Below are 8,088 nucleotides of genomic sequence, written 5' to 3'. Positions count from 1 at the left end.
AGTGTAGTGCTGGCTATGAGCTGATATATTGGGTGTGGCTTAGTGTCCATTGATTAGAGACTGGAAATGGGATGTGGAAGATGGTCAGAAAGGCTTGCTTAGCTGTTGTGTCCAGCTTGTCTGCCTCCGCGTTGTCAGCCACTCTAGGCTGTGCTGCAATGATCTTGACACTGCTCTAGTCCAGAGCCACCATGGGGATCACCAGGCCAACCATGCTTTCCAGCAGCTTATGATGTGGGTTCCCCAGTGATGCTTGGTAACTGTTATTGCTTGTTTTTGTTCCTGAGTACTGCAGGGGTTTCTTAGGGGTATCCTGATGTCCAAACTGATGAGAGAGAGTGCCTGAAGCCCAGCTCACCATTGCTCCTACAAGTGAGAACAAAGAAAGTACAGGGCAAGATTTTAACATCCATAAAAGTCACTGCCTAGACTTCATTGTGAGTATCACGGGACAAGCTCTGTATGAGGCTGGAGGCCTTTTCTGATGGATAGTATGCTGCTAATGTAGGTATTTTGAACTGGTGCAAGTCGGGTGCTGGGGTCAGGAGGACCCTGTGCCTTTGGCTGCTGCCTTTGGCATGAGGCAACTGTGTAGAGCTCTCTGGCACCTCTGGTACTATAAGTTCAATGAACAGCAGAGCTTATTGCACTTAAATTGCCATGAAATTGTGTCTTATGGTGAGGTTCTCCCTTGTCAAAGTGCAAAGATTGGTCCAAAGATAGTCCTGCAGTTATGGTATGTACAAAGTATCTCCAGTGCAGATTCTCTGACACTTAATTATTCAGTTTTGTTCCCACTAGAAACGTTCCATAGCGGAAGCAGTTAAGTTGTGTCAGATTTAGTTAAAAGCAAACAACAGGTTCGATATTACTGGCAGGAAGCAGAACTGATAGATATGGACAGCACAGCATGTCAGCCACATCACCTGGATAGCTGGATTGAAAATGAATAGCAGATGTTCTTGTTAGTATCCTTAATATGCAGCACAACCCAAATATTAGCAGAGATGAAATCTAACATTTGAGCAAGTAGGAGGCTAGCAATATAGTGTGCTTATTTGCAATAATCAAGCAATGTAGAAGACTAAAAAGTTAAGATTTATGGTGCTTCTTATAGTTGCAGAACTTTTCTAATGGATAGCTAAGAAACACCGTTTTTTAAAATCAGGAAATGAATGTATTTGTTTCTTGTTCTGTACGAGGAAGGAAAAAAATAAAAAAGCAGCGATGCTTAGAGCTTGGATAACCTTGGATTCCTTGGGCAACTCGTTTGTAATATACAATTTGTAGTAAGCCAGTTTGCTGGGCCCTTGTCATTGAAAAGCTCACTGCTCCCATCTAAACTTTTCACAAGTCTGTGGAAGTTCCTACAAAGGAGAAAGTGTTAGATATCCAAAGTTAGATTCAGTAATGAGTCAATGATATTACTGTAAAACTGCTAGCGTAAAAAGTTAATGATTAAAAAAAGGGCTTTAGGAAGAATCTGTATTCCCAAACTCCCTGTGCTGAGAAGCATTGCTGTCTGGGGCACCCTGTGCAGATAAGTCTCTTCCTGCCCCAATAGGGCAGTCAATCCCACCCCCTGCCAAGCACTCCAGCCCAGGAAAGGCAACTCACCTCCCTGCCTGATGTGGCCAGTTCTCTGCTGAGAAGCAGCAGATCAGGTTTCAGGGGGTTTCTGCTTTGGGTTTTATAAATTACTGTCCTCCCTGCACAGTTCTGGGAAAGTGGGGCTTTCTGTTTTTTGTAGCTGCTCTAGATACAATTTTCTTATTAATCACATCAAGGGAGGCTCATAGGTTTTTAGGGCTAGAAGAGACTATTACTGTAATCTAGTTTAGAAAATTTCTTCCGCAGTGTTTTTGTGTTTTGTCAAAAAGAAAAATGATATTTGTTTTTCCATGCCCTTAGGCCTTAAGGTTTAATTTATTTTTCATAAAGCAAACAAAAAACACAGAATGGTAATTACCATAGAATAGGTAAAAAAGATATCTTCATCTGTTGAATTGTCTAAATTTCTAGAATTATTATACATATTTTGTAAATATTAAAATAAAAATCTATGGTAATTCTAAATGGGAAAGAAGAAAACCCTTCTAGTAAAAACATAGACAAACCCTTTAACTGTGATGCCAGGAAAGCCCAGGGACAGGGCAATGGGCACCCCCAAAGCTGAGTTTTAATGCATCTGAATAACAAGTTGAAATGCAGCATAGAGGAATTCTACTCACATTTCTGACAAGCTAAACTTTCAGCTATTTTTGATGTTCAGCTCTCAGGACTTGTTTAATATTCAACACTGGTTTCATCATCAAAGAAATTGAGGCAAAATTAAAAATTCTTTTCCTGGGCCTGTTATTTTCACAGCTTCTACTTCCTTTCAATTTTGATACCGCCATCCATTCTGATAAAAGAAAATGAAGTGTGAGGAACAAGGCAGGCAGGAAGGAGACAGAAGTAGAAGTGCTTTTCAGCACTGACTTCACCTCTGCAGAAGTTTATAATAAGGTGTCTGCAGATCACTCCCTGCTGAAAGCTCTAACAAATAACACCCTTGCTCTCAGAAAGTGAATTAAACCAGCACTGCAGTGCACTGCTGCTGCGAGTGCTGCGGCACGCTGTGATCTGCTAGCAATCAGTCTCTTGTCTAGTGCCGTGGAATGGCTCTCTGCTTCTTCCTATCGAGCTTGTATGACTTTTGTGCTGTTTTCATGTGTGTCAGTCTCCCCACCCCAAAAGTTTTTTGTGGGAAGCAAATGCTTCCAAAAGCTCGTTATGCTTTTTAAATAGGCTCCTGGGGCTGGCTCCTACGATTCAAAAGAAAACTCTTTTCAAGGAGCAGGACTTGCAAGAGCATCCTCTTTCCCAAGATGAATGGGTGAAGGGGGAGCCTGGCAGGTGCAGGCACCCCCAAGGGCAGTGTGAAGATAGTGCATGGTTCTTGAGGGAGACACTGAAGCTCTGCATTACAGTCATGAGTTAGAGTCAGCACTGGCTACTTCTCCGATTTCCAGTGTGATCTTGAGCAGATTAATCTGTTACTCACGTGCAGTTTTCAGAAACTACACAGAGGACATGACACTGAGCTCTTTACCTCGCGGTCTTTGTGCTGCATCCGTGTGGTCCTGAAGCACTGTGGTACCCAGTACTCCTGGATTTCCCTCATGGGAACTCAGTGTGTGCTGCTGTACAGCTGCGCCCACAGGAAGGGGATGAAATGGAAGGTTTGCTGTGATGAAAGGAAAATTGAATGAATTTGGGATAATGCTCTAGACTTCAGTGGGATGTTGAATACAAAAAAATCAATTCAACATTATAGCTTAGTTTTTAAACCTACTTGTTAACGTCTGAAGGCCTGTAATCACTTTTTGACTCCAGACAGGCCAGGATCTGAAACATTACTAGTGCACTAGAAAACTAGTGAGGTACTCTGCTTTTCTGTAATTCCAAAAGAGTTTGGCAGAATGTTAAATAGAATTTGCCTCAGAACAAATCTTTGGACAAGGTGCTCTCTGGGTTACGAATCTCCTTCTATGGTCCCATGCTCCTTGGTACCATGATGACCGTCCCTGCCAGGCATCATGGCATGGCTGTACTGGCTGGCGGTGCTGTTGAGTCCTTTTTGTTGTTATTGCATGCTAGCAGTTAAAAACTGCCTTTGTGACTGGGATGTGTATTCCTACTCTCCATGACTATCAACAGTTTTACAAATAGTGTTCTTTACATGATACTGCTTTTTGCATAAGAAAAAGTGCTTTGATTTACATACTCTCTGGAGGGACTGCAAACAAAACCTGTAGTCTGATTGTTTTTCCTGTCATTATCTATTTTTCTGAGGACTTCTTGCATGTCATTTGCCAGTATAACCTGATAATTTATTGGAATTAATAGACATGAATTTACTAGCAGCAGAACATAAGGAGCATTCACTGTTCTGGTGACCCTTGTCTTATGTTCCATAAATAGCAGGTGCAGCCTGGCTGTGGCTTAGGATCCTCCAGGGCTTCAGACAAGATGAAAGGCTGTGCAGCTGCCCAGAGGGGTGTGTTAGGTCTTCTTTCATGTGATCCATCATGGGAATGGGCTCAGATGCACCTTCCTGTGGTTAAAAAGGGAAATACTTGTAAAGCTATGTAGACGTTATCATATCTCATATATGTGAAAGGGTCAAGCTCAGGTTGTCATGGGGATTGCACCTGTAGCCCTTGTGGAACTGATGTCTGCAGGAACTTTGACAGCCACGTTAATTGAGTTTTGTGGTTTTTAAGCTTCCCTTGCTAATGTTGTTGTTAATGCCATGCAGAAATCTGAATATAGTGGAGTCTCCAGCAATGGACTGAAAATTGGTGCTCCCATGCCATTCCAGTAGGCTGTGGTGGGATGTCCAGAGCTTGAGTCCCTGTCCTTCATCCTAGTACTTTGTCAGTTGGGCAAGAGGCTGTTGGCCTTGCTCTGAGCTGCATGATGCTATGTGGGAGCCAGTTAAATGCCAGAGGTTGCTGTCCCTCAGAGCTGAGTTCCAGTAGGTTCCACTTCCTGTTGGCTTTCCTTGAGATGCTTCCACCTGGCATGAGTTCCTCAGAGACAAGGACTTGGTTAATTGGCTGAAATGGATGGAGAGGTTCCAGCTCTGAAAGGGATGCTGCAAAACTGGCTTCCCGTTTCTTTCTTCCTCAAATTTAAACTCCTTAAAAACAAATCCCTTCGCTCTCCAAATAAGCTCTTTACTTCTGCCTTTCAACCCTAAATAGCTTAGCATATAAGTAGCTTCTTTTTGAAAAAAGTCAACGCTGTCTGTGTTTCTGTGATCAGATGCTCAGAGTGAATTTCAGTCTAATCCTAGTTTTGAAATTGATTCAGCTCAATGACCTTGGGCAAGTTACTTAACCTCTCTGTGCCCCAGTTTTTCCATTTGTAAAATAGAGAAAAGAATACTCTTGTGAGCTGGGTAAGCATGTCCTGAAGCTTAATACAGATATGCCCATTTTTAAAGGGCCTCGAGCTCTACAGCTGGAAGCATGGTGCAAGGACAGAACAAGCTTCTTGTTGGGAGCTTTGTCTCCTGGCCCTCTCCTTGCACTGGGCTCATGTTCCAGAAGAAGCGGAGACATTAAACAAAATATCAACACAAGGTTTGTACTTGCTAGGAATTGGGAGATCATATCTTGATCCCACCTCTGCTTGGATCTACAGAAGAGCAGAATCACTTCTCCCCTGTTAGGCACAGTGGAAGATGAAATGTCATCTGTACTTGACCCTACTGATTTCCAGCCCTATTTGGTTTGAAACACGACATGTGCAGGCTGGAGGAATTCTGGAAGCAAAGTGGAAGTGTTGACATGCCCGTTTGCATACTAATACACCCCGAATGCCATTATTTTTCCAGCTTCCACAGCTGTGTTATGACTGTACTAGATCTGAATTCTAAAAACCAGCCAAAAGGTTTGTTTGCATGTATATGTGCACTGAGGTTTAGCAAGCAAAACTGGAAAGCTTTCTAGTTGTCACAGTTGTGGTGGTGATGGTGGTGTTTTTCTAAAACTCAGCACACTTTTGTGCTTACGTTAAAAATTATGGATCAGCTGTATTTTAACAAATGTCTGTTCCCTGAATTTATGCAGTTGATGGTCTCTGAGCTAGTTTGAAAGGTTTCCCCCTCTGTATTGTAACCGGGATTTCTTCCATAGATTATTTTCTTTTTAAAATAGAAACAGTGTTTTATCTTTGTATCTTTGTCTTCTGTAAAAGATAAAAATCTATAGTAATTCTTTTCTATGTAGGCTGTTCTATTTTTCCCGTAAAACACTCTTGCAAATAAGTCTGCAGATCTTTCAACACAATGCCTGAAGCATCACACATGATAAATCCTTCCCTAGTCTCAGCTTTCTGTAACCTTCCCCATTCCTCACAATGACACACACTTTCTCTCATTCATCTTTTATTACAATTCAATATTGTGCTTGAATATAATTAGTTTGTATGCAGTGTTCCCTTCCCCCTTCCTTTTTTTCTTTTTTTTTTTTTTTAATTTGAAAAGGACAAACTACTTGTTCCCATGCACTTTCATCTGAAAATTCAGTGTTATAGGTTCCAATATATTTACACAACAGGTACAGAAAGATATTGGGAAAAGAAGAAATATTTTTAACATCATAAACCTCTAGCAAAAATATGTATGTAATAGAATCTGGTACTGTGGCATTACACACATTACAACTGTCACTGTGACTTACAGCCTTAGTTTAGCTGAAAGAAAATCTATAACCCTAGAAATGCAACAATGTCCGAGTCACAGTTCAGAGTAATAAATGTTTTTCACAGAATAGTGTAATCCATATTTCCAAAGCTGATACAACAAAGGCATTTCTACTAGAAATCTTTCAATTTCATGGGCGGAGGCTCAGGGAGGGGGAGAGAATGGTTAGGAGAAATGATAAACAATAAAATGCCCATGTTCGTAAATATTAGCCCTTTGGCTAGCACGTTTGGCTCTCTGTTCTTGCCTCCAAATTAGATCTTAATAAAGTATCATCTGTTTTTTGATATCAGCATAAAATAATCAACTTTTAAAGTCTGTAATCTATTTTGTGGATGGTGAGAATTACGAGGTTGCAGACAGTTATGTGCAAGCACCACACTGTTCTCCATGCCATGGGCATCTTATTTCTGACAAAACATGCTGAATGCCTGTCCTCTGGGGCAGGTGATGGTGTTCAGCTGAGGTGAAGTGTACCTTAGGGATGGTACAGGCCATTTTGTCTGTCAAGGCTCTTGAACATGCTCCTCCAAGTTTCAGTGCCGGGAGTTGCCAGTCGCTGTGCCTCTTTGGTGTCCCAAATAGGCAACCACTGCTGGGCCCCTCACTTCTGTGGTGGGACAGACTGATGGGTGGCTCAAGGGATTGCCTTCAGATACTTGGCTTTGGAACCTGAACAGTGAGGTCTTCTCTCAAATTTTTAGATTCACCTGTGCTATATTTTCATCACAAAGGTGTTCTCAGGCCAATGGCAGTGAAAGCCTCTGGGTGTCCTAGTGTCCCTGGCTTTGCTTTGACTTTGTGTATGGAGAGAGGACTTGACCACCAGCCAAAGTGGTGAGGCTATCCTGGCAGGACTTCCTGTAGGTGACAGCAAACAAATATATCACACTATATATTTCCTTTCTCAGAAGGGCATAGTTTGAGTAGCTAAGTAGCTTGTGTTTTGGGCTTCCAAGACCTTCATTTGTCTCTGCCCTCAAACTTCCTGGCAAGCTTGCTCATGTCTATTAATTTTCTAAAATCCATGAAAGTAAAAAAAGAGCAAATTGCATTAAAGTAATCTGTAATCATTTGAGTTACAGTATGAGTGAAATACACTCATAGCTGAGCAGTTAAAATGGAAATGCAGTGTTGAGAAGCTATATGCAGCATAGTTTATTGCCCACTCTACACATTGCAGAGTATCAGGTTAGTTGCAGTCAAGGTTAGTCAGACGTTTGTGTTTGGTTTTATGTTTAAAATAAAAAGAGGAAGAAAGGGAAGTGGAGACACCAGTAATATGAAAAACACCTGTCTTATTAAGCCTTTGCTTTATTTGTTCCTTTCCTGGAGGAGCAGAGCAGATATGCTGGGATCTACAGCTGCCAAGCAGGGTGTTTCCCAGCAAGGAGCAGGTGGCATGGAAAGGCCAGTGGGCTTCTCGATGCTGAAGAACAAAGCTTTTAATCAGAAATGCAGAAGCTCAGCATATCTAGTTATATTATCATCTTGAAGCATTGCAAAAGCTTGGTATATATAGCACTAACATTGCCCTTACTATGCTGAGACATCATGCTTGCTTTAATGCACAGTACTAAAAATTTCAACTTCACATAAATTAGCTTTATTAGCTACTTTACTTAGTCATCATTCCTATTACTGCTTCATTACATATCTGATTCATAATCATTGACTTATGAAGAACAGATTGCAAAGATTTCCCCCCTCCCTCTGCCTGCTCCTCAACTTCCCATGCCTCAGTGTGCATTCTGCTAACACCGCTGCTCTGACCCCTTCTGAAACTCTATATGGGACAGCCTAGAGTGCTCTGTCCTTGTAAGGCTGTTTCA

The sequence above is a fragment of the Lagopus leucura genome, unplaced genomic scaffold (genome assembly GCF_019238085.1).
Source record: "Lagopus leucura isolate 7727_CA_CO unplaced genomic scaffold, USGS_WTPT01 Super-Scaffold_1, whole genome shotgun sequence".
NCBI classification, from domain to species: Eukaryota; Metazoa; Chordata; class Aves; order Galliformes; family Phasianidae; genus Lagopus; species Lagopus leucura.
The sequence above is the reverse complement of the archived record's forward strand: the minus strand, read 5'-3'. Positions refer to the sequence as shown.